A 13,327-nucleotide genomic window follows, 5' to 3' on the forward strand; every position below is an offset into this window, starting at 1 on the left:
GTCTTCCCCATCTCCTGCTGCTAGGGCACCTGTGTCCTAGTCAAATCTACATAGCAAGTTGTGCCCAGGCACAATGCCATCTCAACAGATGGTACTGAGCGCGGGCAGTCAAGAGACCATGTTTGAGCATCGAGCACATTTGTGCAGGGCAGGGTTGCCAGCATGGAATGTCAAAACAGCTGCCTGTTTCTAAGACTGGTGTTCCCGCAAGCAAGATGGGGGATAGTCTAGATAATTCATCACTACATTCCATTTCCTTCCTTCCGTACAAGCAAGCTTTGGCGATTCTGCAGAAAGGCAGTGCGAGCGAAGTCTCATTTACATTCATTACATTATGAGTAATAAAAACAAGAAAATAGAACTGGCAGGTTCAGCAGTCACTTGACAAATTGTTTCCAGCTACACCAGGATTAGAGATTTTTTTAAAATGAAAAACAAACAGACAAACAAAAACCAAGGGCCAGATTCCCTCATGGGCAACATTTGGGGGCCATGTTAGAAATGCGCTGAGTTAGGCAAGAGAAGTTATCACGGATAGCAACAACACTCAAGGAAGACAAGGGGGAGAGTTAATCAGAGGAGTGGCCTAGGAAGAATCCCAGGGGCTATGTAGAAAACTGTGGCATTCCTGTGATATACAAAATAACAGGTAAACAACAGCAAAACAGACTTACAACCCTTTTTAAGCTCATTGTACATTCTTGGGGGCATAACTGTAAGCACAGACAGTCCTGGATTTACAGAAGCCATCCCAGCTTCTGATTTGATCCTGGAATGTCCTATTTTTCCTTAGGACATTCTTCTTTTCATCGGAGAAATGTTGAAGGGTATGGTAGGGCTTCCAAATTTTCATTGGAGAAGTAAGAAGACATCTGAGGGCAGCCCTGTACAGGAAAGTTTTAAAATGTTTTATATTTTTATATACAGTGTGTTGGAAGCTGCCCAGAGTGGTTGGGGCAACGCAGTCAGATGAGTTGGGTATAGATAATAAAATTATGATTATTATTATCATGGAAGAGAACGTCCCTGTTTTCATTGGAGAAATGTTGGAGGTATGTAATGACTTGCTTCTGGCAACTTTTTGCCTCCTGGCAGTACAGTTCAGGCCTGATCCAAAGAGTGCAACTGACATGAAGGCTGATGCCCTTCAATCTCCTAAAATAAGATTCCCAATCCTCAAAAAGCTTGAATCAGCACCTCAGAGACATACTGTCTTCTTACTGGTAAAGAACCCCTTTGCCTCACCTTGGACATGAATTGAGGTTTTCAAGTGTTCCAGTCAAATGCTTGAAAATCTCTTGAGAGGTTTTCCGAATGTTGGGTATCAACATGGAAACACCACAAATATTCTAGTTGGGCTTGCCATCAGAACCAACCAGTTAGTCACCACTGATGGCAAGCCCTTCTTACAAGGAACATTTGGGAGTACCCTTGAATAATAAATATAAATAATAATAACATTTTATTTATATCCCGCCCTCCCCAGCTGAAGCCGGGCTCAGAGCGGCTAACAACAGTAAAAGTAACACAGTTTACATAAAATCACAATCAATTAATTGAAATACATTCTAAAATCAGTTCATTCTAAAATCAATTCAGAATCAAATTAATGGCAACCATTGGGCTAGAGTTCTATGAGGATTACCAAAGGAGGGGGTCAGACTGTGCCTTGGTCAAAGGCCAGGCGGAACAGCTCTATCTTGCAGGCCCTGGGGAAAGATGTCAAGTCCTGCAGGGCCCTAGTCTCTCATGACAGAGCGTACCACCAGATCGGGGCCACAGGCGAAAAAGCCCTGGCTCTGGTTGAGGCCAGCCTAACCTCCCTGTGGCCTGGGACCTTCAAGATGTTTTGAAGACCGTAAGGTCCTCCGTGGGACATACCAGGAGAGGCGGTCCTGTAGGTACGAGGGTCCTAGGCCATATAGGGCTTTAAAGGTTAAAACCAGCACCTTAAACTTGATCCTGTACTCCACTGGGAGCCAGTGCAGCTTGTATAGCACTAAGTGAATGTGATCCTGGGGTGAGGACCCCGTAAGGAGTCTTGCTGCGGCATTCTGCACCCGCTGGAGTTTCTGGTGTCAGTCTTTTCCCACACCACACTTAACATTTTATCATGTCAGACGTGGGTCAGATAGCTTGGTCCAAATTAGGACCACTGTTGGACCCAATCCACGCACAGGCAGAGTTTCTGCATGTCTGCCCTAATCAGTTCAAAATGTTGTGTATCGCCATGGTCTTTTCTTTTATTCTTTCCTAACACATCATGTTTATCCTTTCCCTGATCCTGTTTTTTTTAGAAGTGAGTTCCGACATTGCCCTTTTCCCATAATTGAAATCATTTTATATCATCTTTTTTGTTACAGTCATTCTCTTTGGCACTGGGGAATAGTTTCATAATGATAGCAATGTGAGTCTTCTTTTTAAGAAATGTCTTAGGAAGAAGCATTATAATTCCCTGTGATTATTATATTTTTGGTCAGGCACAAGATAAATTCTTACCTTGATCGGATTTCAAACTGTCCACTGTACTTACTTTTCCAGCCTATAATATTTGCTAATGCTAATAAATATAATAAAGCACACCAAAGGAGTAGCACTACTAAGCAAAAGAGAAATGTGACAGGAAACTTGAGTCCAACAGATCAGCTACCATTGTAGGGGTCAGTTTGTCCGTGGCTCTTTCTGTAATTTCTTATCCAGGAAATTACAATAGATGCAGTCCCCTGTTGAATAGCTATTTTCTTGCAATGTTTTGCAATTTACAACACACATCAATACATTTCCACTTGACTAGGAAAAAAATAAGACTATGGTGACCAGTCCCCATACCATAAATCTGTAGTAGACAATGTAGCAGCTCCAGAAATTGTAGACGACAGCTTCCATCAGCCTCTGCCTTCAAGACCAAAGAATGATAGGAGAACCACATTGTCTATAACTGCCTTAAACCTAATCTGCAGAAATCTACTGAGCTACTGTTGAATGCACAAAAGCAGGAGCCAGTAAAAGATTGGCAGCCCTATGACATGAGGGAAAGAAAAGTTAAGTGTGTGTTGTGGATACATAAAAGATCTTTACTTTCCAATGGGAATCTCAGTCCATGAAGGCTGAAGATAATGTTGGTCTGTAGAAAGCAGTCGTGCTGGCTATTATATTGAATGAGTTGAATAATGTTTACAGTGGTACCTTGGGTTACAGACACTTCAGGTTACAGATGCCACTAACTCAGAAATAGTACCTCGGGTTAAAAACTTTCCTTCAGGATGAGAACAGAAATCGTGCGGCGGCAGCGCAGTGGCAGCGGGAGGCCCCATTAGCTAAAGTGGTACCTCAGGTTAAGAACAGTTTCAGGTTAAGAACGGACCTCCAGAACAAATTAAGTTCTTAACCAGAGGTACCACTGTATATATAGCCGACAGATGAAGAACCGGCAGTTCCTTAGTTTCTTAATTCTTCTTATTCTTCTTAATTCTTCATCATTACTCTCTCTATCTCACCCGCTTTCTTTCTCCTTTCTTCTCCTCTCGACCTATGTTTTTATTTTGTTTAATGTTTAATTTGGACAAAAAAAGATATTTGATAATAATCTTTGCATGTCTCTTTATAACGTCTAATAAAATTTATTCATATATGGAATATCAGTCCAATTTTAAATTTTAAAAAAATTAACTACTCCAAGAGCAGAGTTTGGATTGTGATATATAGGTGTAGGCTTTTAAATCCTTGTTGGTAAAATAGCACACACACACACACACACACACACAAATTACCCACCCACATTCCTATCATGGGGCCTTTGTTCCCTGGATATCCTTTTCAAAAGAGGTGTGTTGACCTTGAGACAGAATTGCAAAAGATATTTAATTTTTTTATCCAAAGGAATGTAGACTCTGCTGATGTAGCCAGAGGTGTTTGCTCAGGCTGCAGCTAGCATAAGTGCCAGCGATTACCCAGAAGTGACATTTATAGAAGCGGCTGAGTGGATGGAAAACATTACGTCTAAATGTGTGAATGAGGAATGTCAAAGATGACAGCTAGTGAGACATCAAGGAAATCTACATCTGTGTGGCTTAATCTCTTGCACAAAGGAAACTTTCATTGGCAGCACTCCAGAGGCCTTGGCACCAAGAAAAGACACAGAAAAGGTTCTCAGCTTCTCAGACATGGATAGCTTACTAGCAAAATAAAAACATCAGGCTCGTCACAGCCTTAAGAGATGCACTAGGAGTCAAAATGATTTGTGTGTGTTTTTCATTGCCTTTTCATATTTGTGGAAGGTCTTGATTCCTGCCTGTATTCAGTGAGCCAGCTACTCAAAACATTTGATGGAAATATCTCCTTTTTTCATGGTTTTGTCAGTGTTCCTGTTTGCTTAGGCCATGGGTAGGCAAACTAAGGCCCGGGGGCCAGATCCGGCCCAATCGCCTTCTAAATCCAGTCCATGGATGGTCCGGGAATCAGCGTGTTTTTACATGAGTAGAATGTGTGCTTTTATTTAAATTGCATCTCTGGGTTATTTGTGGGGCATAGGAATTCGTTCATATATTTTTTTCCTTTCAAAATATAGTCTGGCCCCCCACAAGGTTTTCTCATAAAACTGACTCATCTCATTTCAAGAAGATATGTAATTAGATACTGGTATATAATATAATTAATTGGAATCCCCCACGCCTTTTAAAAAGGGTATTTCGGGCAAGGTCTCACAAGAAAATATGGTCGTCATTGCTAAGGCGGGCCCGGAACAAGATTTTAAAAAGAAATCTAGACTTTGTAGTTTATGTAGTCTTATGTTCAAAGTGAAAAAGTTACAACTTTCTCTCTCTCTCTCCCTCTCCCTCTCTCTCTCTCTCTCTCTCTCTCGATTTATGCAAGCCCCCAGGTATGCATTAAGTAGCTATGTGGATCCTTGCCTCTACTTCTTGAAATAAGAACTATTAAAAAACAACAACCCAAACCCATCATAATATTAAAACAAACCAATTTGGGAGGCAAGGCTAAAAATGTTCACTGTCATTCCTAGTTTTCTCTTGGTTCATGGCACTTTTCCTCTTGTCCTTCAGGAAGGCTTGGCCCATGACAAATTTTGCCCAGCTCTTATGTGCAATTTGGTTTTTTTAAAAAATAAAGGGTCCCAGTGTCCTTAATGAGAATTAAGCATTCCCTCTCCCCACTAGAAAAGTAAGACTTGCTATACAGTCATACCTTGGTAGTTGAATGCCTTAGTTGTCAAACAAATTGGCCCCCGAAAGTTGCAAACTCCAAGGTGAGTGTTCCGGTTTGCAAACGTTTTTTGGAAGCCGAACGTCCGATGTGGCTTCTGCGGATTCCGATTGGCTGCAGGAACTTCCTGCAGCCAATTGGAAGCCACGCCTTGGTTTGTGAACCATTTCGGGAGTCAAACGGACTCCCGGAACGGATTAAATTTGAGAACCAAGGTGCAACTGTACTGATAGTTTTTCACTTTTACATTGTAGCCAAGAGGACTGTAGCTGTTAATGGAGAATTTTATGGCCCAAACCAGTGTTTCTTTTCTGACCATGGTTACTTATCCACTTGGATTTAAAACAACCTGTCTACTCCAGAGTTCCAACAATTGTAAATTGGAATCCATTGCTTCCATAATGGAAGCTACACATTTCCTCAATCTATAACAGTGTGCTATTGTGTTGAACTTTGACTGGTGCACAGCAAATTCACAACCAACACTAAATGTGACAGAAAAAGCAATACAGTGCTACCTTGGGTTAAGTACTTAATTCGTTCCGGAGGTCCGTACGTAACCTGAAACTGTTCTTAACCTGAAGCACCACTTTAGCTAATGGAGCCTCCTGCTGCTGCCACGCTGCTAGAGCACGATTTCTGTTCTCATCCTGAAGCAAAGTTCTTAACCTGAAGCACTATTTCTGGGTTAGCAGAGTCTGTAATCTGAAGCGTATGTAACCCGAGGTACCACTGTACACTAAAAATGTATCAGGCCACACCCTTGTTTTTTTAACATATTGATTCTTTGCTTCTCTGGGGTCCTCACAAATCTTTTCCTTGACTATTCTGTACAATTTTTTCCAGAAGATGTTTTGTTGATGCCAGCACTCTCGTTATTGGGCATGTTGTTTTCACAGCTACAAAGCCTGAAATGTGCTTATATTCTATCTTCAATTTACTTTTTGCATTTTCTGACATACATTTCTAGCCAACTCAGGCTGCAACCTACAGATCACTGAAACTTGAATACTGTCCTTTAAAGCAGCAGATTACTATAACTCTGCTTAGCTGCTAGATCCAAAACAGCTATTTGGGTTGCTACAGTGTAAGCTGCCTTTTATGTGTGATGGCCTGGGAATCTGATTCAGAGGCTGAACCTGAGGAGTCCCAGCCTGCACAGGAGTCCCCGCCTCCAGGACCGGCTGAGCCAGGGCAGGGGCTTGAATCTGAAGGGCCCATACCTGTGCCGGATCCTCAGGAGCAGACACCAGCTGAATCCGCTCTGGCTCCGGAGGTGATCGAGGACCCATTGCCTGTAGGTGCGCCTCTCTCAGCCCTGTCAGGGGAAGGTGAGGTTGCCTCTGGGTCCAGTAACCCTCCAGCCTCTCCTGAGCTGCAGAGGCTCAGGGCAGAGAGGCGGAGGGGACTAAGTTCTCTCAGGAGGAGTGCTCACCTTAAGGCCAGGAGAGGTGGGTCACCTGTGGGCCGGGACCGTCCCTGGCCTCAGAGGAGATAAAAGCCAATCAGCCCAGTCCCAGGTTGCGGGAGCAACATCGCTGGAAACCTGTTCCTGCCAGCACCCTGACATGCTCTTCCAGAGTTCCTGAACACGCCCGGCTCCTTGCCTTGGACCCTGCTTCACCCTTGACAGACAGCCTCCAGACCCTTGACCCAGGACCGGACTCAGACCACGCCGCACGGTACCCCCCCCCCCCGGGACCAGCACATTATGCTTCTCAAAAAGGGTAGAGTCATTTTATTCCACATTAGTGATGTGGTGAATATTCATGATTTTCCACTCTTGAACCTATCCGCTGTTGCTGTTAGTGCTGTCTGATCTGCAGACAAAAACTGGTGACTCTTTTGCACAAGCTGTTGCACTATTAACAAATTGCCCAGTTTGTGTTTTGAGCAGTCGGTCAGCACTTTGGGGAACAGATAATGAGCCAGAGACCAGCATGATTAAATTGAATGCTCTTCATGGATGAACAAGAGGTTGGTGATCTTATCCAAAGTCTATTGAAATCTAATTTGATCCTTCCATAACTTAAGGCCAGAGTTCACAGGCAAGCGTAATCAGAAGACAAATGTAAACAAGTAACCCTTAGCACGACCCAATCCAAGCTGCCAGAGCTCAGATTCATAACACCTCTCTTCCTAGAATACATGACAAGATGGCAGTCACATCATAAATCATCACTAATCACCACATTATTTCTGATACTATTTCAGTGGTCTTGTGCTAGTTCGGGGCTGTTCCTATCACAGATCCATGGTTGTTTCTTTAGAAGCAAGGGTGATTTCCTTCATAGCATAACATCAAGAGACAAGTTATTCTGAGCCTTTATGCTGGAGTGGAGCTTTAAAAATATTCTATTCGGCATCATCAAAATCAGCATCACTAGAGCATAGCAGGAACCATATGATTTTGCCCTTTTACGGATCATCATTTCCTATATGAAGTTGTCAGGAGCTCGTCCTACACTCGAGTAGGACCCTGGCAGTGACACATGCCCAACTGGCATGTTCTCTCCCTCCTGGTTGATCATTCAGGAGCTTCAGGAGCTTTCTTTCGCCCGAACATCACAGCGACCAATGCACACTTAGGGATCTGCAGAGTCTTCACAGCTTGCATAACAGACCTCAGCAACTCAGCATTTTGGCTAATCTACTTTATTTACATATAAACACACATGGAGCGCTGCGACATAGCTCCCACTCTTTCTAGCATCAGATAGCAAAGAGAAAAAACAAAGGACAATAGTCCCACTTCACAGAACACAGTGATACAAACATCCTGTCTCCGTCACTTCCCACTTTGTGGAGTCAAAACATACACTGTCATGTGACAGACAAAAATCCCATGACAGCAATCATGGAGCAGGAATTCTAACAGCCTGGACCCTGTCATTGTCATGTGAGGCCCTCCTCTGTATGCCAGGAAGTGACAAGAGAACGGACCTTATCTGTAGTAGTTCCCTGTCCACACAATGCTCACCACAGGGAAACACACCTGACACCAACTTTGCATTCATTTTGTTGTTGTTGTTGTTTAGTCATTTAGTCGTGTCCAACGCTTTGTGACCCCATGGACCAGAGCACACCAGGCACTTCTGTCTTCCACTGCCTCCCGCAGTTTAGTCAAACTCATGCTGGTAGCATCGAGAACACTATCCAACTATCTCGTCCCCTGTCATCCCCTTCTCCTTGTGCCCTCCATCTTTCCCAACATCACGTTCTTTTCCAGGGAGTCTTCTCTTCTCATGAGGTGGCCAAAGTACTGGAGTCTCAGCTTCAGGATCTGTCCTTCCAATGAGCACTCAGGGCTGATCTCCTTAAGAATGGATAGGTTTGATCTTCTTGCAGTCCATGGAACTCTCAAAAGTCTCCTCCACCATAATTCAAGAGCATTGCATTCATTTTAGCATCAGGTAAAGACTTCATGCTTTTGTCTCACAGAGCTATAATTCTCAGAGTGATTTAATAGTCACTCTCCCTTCCCAAGGAAGTCTGGGACTGTGGGAAACTGTTAGTTCCCAGGATACTTTGGGGAAAACCATTATTGTTTTAAACAGCATGATATTGCTTGAAATGTATAGTGTTCAGGCCTCACATGGAAGACAAGTTTCCTCGTGAAGATTTCTTCTTCTTTTGATGTTTATATTGTGTGTGCCAACATCAGGCGAAACAGGTCCTTGATGTGTATGTTACCCACCCACAAATTCTCCTTAACTATAAATATAACGCAATAGTTAGTGCTGAAAGTGAGCTACCAGAAGTGCCAAGAATATTAATATTGGGTACTGCTCCTCCATTAAACTAATCTGAGGTCTTGGTTGTGGTACCTGCTGAGATCCATGCCCCAAGGAATCTACAATCAAAGGATGAAAAAGAAAACCCATAGAGGTGTTCTTTTCAAATGCTGTGACCTTGAGATGCCTTTTTGCAAGTAATGAATCTCTTTCATTTACTCAGCACTCACATTATGAGAGGCGCTAAGGTTCATTTTTGAACTCGGCGCTGGCATAATTTCAACACAGAGTCTCATTAGTGGGCACCTTATTCATGCAAACATCCCAAGGCGGCGTAAACTTTAAAGGGGATTAGACGGGAGCCCAGCAAAAAGCAATATTAAAAAGGAGAGCCTTAATCTTACTCTTAAAAACATTAGTGAGGGAGAATCTCCTGAGCCTGAAGGGTAGCAAGCTCCAAATTCAAGAAGGACATTGTGCAAATTCAGTGTCAGTGAATATATGAATATGTTATTGGCCCTAACGAGCTCTGTCTTATTAATCAAACTTTCATAAACCTCTTCTAAAATTTGTGCACCGGAGTTTATTGTATCACACTCTGGGTCGAAACCTGACTCCTTTTGTCATGTACGTTTTCCGGTGAAAAGCTTTGCCAGCCTAAATAAAACCGAACCGGGTTCTGTACTGCAGGCGGCAGAAACTGTGTTTTCTTATTGTTTCTTCTTAATATCTAAAGTTTTTAAGGCAACAAAATTCAGAATTCGCCCCTCCAGACTATGCAGGCATATTCTGCAACACGCTGTTGATCACAGTAATAATGCATTAGTGATGGATCTATGCACCTGGAAGAGGGCCTTCTCGGTAGCGGCACCCGCCCTGTGGAACACCCTCCCATCAGTTGTCAAAGAAACAAACAGCTCTCTGACTTTATAAGACATCTATAGGCAGCACTGTATAGGGAAGTTTTTAATGTTTGATGTCTCACTGTGTTTTAATTTGTTGTATGCCACCCAGAGTGGCTGGGGAAACCCAGCCAAATGGGTGGCATATAATTTGTTGTCGTTGTTGTTGTTATATTATTATTACAGTGGGCGCTTGGGTTGCGAATGTGATCCATTCGAGATGCACTTTCGCAACCCACAGCATTCGCAACCCGTGTCTGTGCATCTGCGCATGCGCAGGTTGCGATTCAGTGCTTCTGTGCTCAAAGCACGATTTAGTGCTTCTGTGCATGCGCGGCCGCCAAAACCCGGGTTTCGGTGGTGCGCAACCCAAAAAAACGGAACCTGAAGCGGCTGTAACCCGAGGTATGACTGTATTCTTATTATGCTTCACTTTGTTCTGCGATACTTCTCCAATTGTCTTTGTCCATGGAATTAGTGAGGTATGGAAGTGAGAGCTGGACCATAAAGAAGGCTGATCACCGAAGAATGATGCTTTTGAATTATGGTGCTGGAGGAGACTCTTGAGAGTCCCATGGACTGCAAGAAGATCAAACCTATCTTAAGGAAATCAGCCCTGAGTGCTCACTGGAAGGACAGACCCTGAAGCTGAGGCTCCAATACTTTGGCCACCTCATGAGAAGAGAAGACTCCCTGGAAAAGACCCTGATGTTGGGAAAGATGGAGGGCACAAGGAGAAGGGCACGACAGAGGACGAGATGGTTGGATACTGTTCTCGAAGCTACGAGCATGAGTTTGACCAAACTGCGGGAGGCAGTGGAAGACAGAAGTGCCTGGCATGCTCTGGTCCATGGGGTCATGAAGAGTCGGACACGACTAAACGACTAAATGTCTAAACGACTAAACAACAACAGCAGCAACTTCTCCAATGCTTTTATTGCTGTCTGGAGGGGCTATAGCACCACAATAATGGGACAAAAATAAACAAGAATATTTATGGTACAGAAAGTTATGGGGATGCAGCAGGATGTTGTGGGGTATGCACTCCTGCCTCTCTGGCTGGTAGTCTGAAGGGTAAACACCAAACGATGGAGCAACATCGATGAAGCTCAACCAAAGTTCACCCCGGGGTTCCTGTGGTCCTGCCATGGCCCTAGCCCCTCAAAAGCTCATGTATAATCATGGGTAGACAAACTAAGGCCCGGGAGCCGGAGCCGGCCCAATTGCCTTCTAAATCCAGCCTGCGGACAGTCCGGAAATCAGCATGTTTTTACATGTGGGACCTGCCTGGTGTTTTTACATGACTGTGTGCTTTTATTTAAAATGTATCTCTGGGTTATTTGTGGGGCATAGGAATTTGTTCATTTATTTCCCCCCAAAAAAATATAGTCCAGCCCCCCACAAGGTCTGAGGAACAGTGGACTGGCCCCTTGATGAAAAAGTTTGCTGACCCCTGTTTATAATCATCCTTAGCATCAAGAATCCTTAGCATCAAGAATCGGGACGCAGGTGGCGCTGTGGGTAAAACCTCAGCGCCTAGGACTTGCCAATCGCATGGTTGGCGGTTTGAATCCCCGCAAGGCGGTGAGCTCCCGTCGTCCAGTCCCAGCGCCTACCAACCTAGCAGTTCGAAAGCACCCCCGGGTGCAAGTACATAAATAGGGACCGCTTACCAGTGGGAAGGTAAACGGCATTCCGTGTGCTGCGCTGGCTCGCCAGATGCAGCTTGTCACGCTGGCCACGTGACCCGGAAGTGTCTGCGGACGGCGCTGGCTCCCGGCCTATAGAGTGAGATGAGCACACAACCCTAGAGTCTGGCAAGACTGGCCCATACGGGCAGGGGTACCTTTACCTTTACCTAGCATCAAGAGCACATAGATAGATAGATAGATAGATAGATAGATAGATAGATAGATAGATAGATAGATTACGGCCATTGGCCCATATCGACAACAATACATCAGAATTTATCCATAAACAATACAATTTAAACAGTTCCAAGTTAAAACATCCATATAAAACCAATTTTACTTCAGTTAAGTAAACACTATACACAATAAGCTCCCTCTATGTAAACCGCAATTCAGATCCATCAGATTTTTTGGGGGGGGTGCGTCTTAGTTCTGGCACTTATTGATGGTTCTTAAGTTTAGCTAAGCTGTCAGAGACATACAGTGATCCATTTCTCCTCTTTTGAAATAAAACATTAATCAGGTATCTAGCGACTGCAAGGGATCTACTTGTATCTTCGTCGTTTAATAAGTATATTATTTGGGCTTCCTGGGGACCGTCAGCAATTCTCGATAAATATGGCGCCAGAAACTAGGACCGTGCAGCCGAATGTAATGGACAACAGAAGATTATATGATATAACGATTCTATAGATCCACTTTTATAGTCTCAGAGAAGTGAGATCTGTCCGTTGGAGAGTCTGTTACCCAACACATTTGATGGGAAGACATTGAATCTAGCCTTTATAAAGGCATACCTGTGCGTCACCACAGATAAGGTAGTTAAGTAAGATGGAAGTTTTGTTGGTGGTGTTAAGCCAAGGTTTATCGGCGAACAGGTGCCACCAGCGGGAAGGTAAACGGCATTCCGTGTGCTGTGCTGGCTCGCCAGATGCAGCTTGTCACGCTGGCCACGTGACCCGGAAGTGTCTGCGGACGGCGCTGGCTCCCGGCCTATAGAGTGAGATGAGCACACAACCCTAGAGTCTGGCAAGACTGGCCCATACGGGCAGGGGTACCTTTACCTTTACCTAGCATCAAGAGCACTTAATAATGATGAATGTGCAATTAAAAAGGATGTTTGGAGGGTCCCCCAGTAACACCATAATAGATCAGAATAAACTGAATAGACACTTCTGTTTTAAAAGTTAGGGAATCAGGCAAAGGTCAAGGAGACCTAAGTTCAAATTTGCACCCAGTTATGAAACTCACAGAGGGACGCGGTTGGCGCTGTGGGTTAAACCACAGAGCCTAGGACTTGCTGAGCAGAAGGTTGGCGGTTCGAATCCCCGCGACGGGGTGAGCTCCCATTGTTCTGTCCCTGCTCCTGCCAACCTAGCAGTTCGAAAGCACGTCAAAGTGCAAGCAGATAAATAGGTACCACTCCAGCGGGAAGGTAAATGGCATTTCTATGCACTGCTTTGGTTTTGCCAGAAGTCATGCTGGCCACATGACCCGGAAGCTGTATGTCAGCTCCCTCGGCCAATAAAGCGAGATGAGCACCGCAACCCCAGAGTCAGTCACGACTGGACCTAATGGTCAGGGGTCCCTTTACCTTTACCTTTATGAAACTCACAAAGTTACCTCTGGTCAGTCCCTGGATCTGAACCTAACACAAAGGGGTTGTCATGGGGATCTGAGGGGCATCTGCTGGATTTAGTGCCTTGAGAGAAAGGCAAGATGTATCTGTGATTATTTTTACATAAATTTTACAATGAAAATATTCTTACATCTTCTCAGC

General features: G+C 44.2%; 1 protein-coding gene across 1 annotated transcript in view; it reads right to left on the reverse strand.

Annotated features, from left to right (window-relative positions):
* Nucleotides 1-11,914, reverse strand: part of LOC310688149 (putative CENPB DNA-binding domain-containing protein 1) — a gene marked incomplete at its 3' end in the record, with an annotated part of 345,728 nt that extends 333,814 nt beyond the window's left edge. The window contains exon 1 of the mRNA XM_083464273.1: nt 11,910-11,914. The remainder of the gene's footprint in view (nt 1-11,909) is intronic.
* Between the last annotated feature and the right edge of the window lie 1,413 nt (nt 11,915-13,327).

Source organism: Podarcis liolepis, assembly GCF_965112155.1.
Source record: "Podarcis liolepis genome assembly, chromosome: 10".
Lineage (NCBI taxonomy): Eukaryota > Metazoa > Chordata > Lepidosauria > Squamata > Lacertidae > Podarcis > Podarcis liolepis.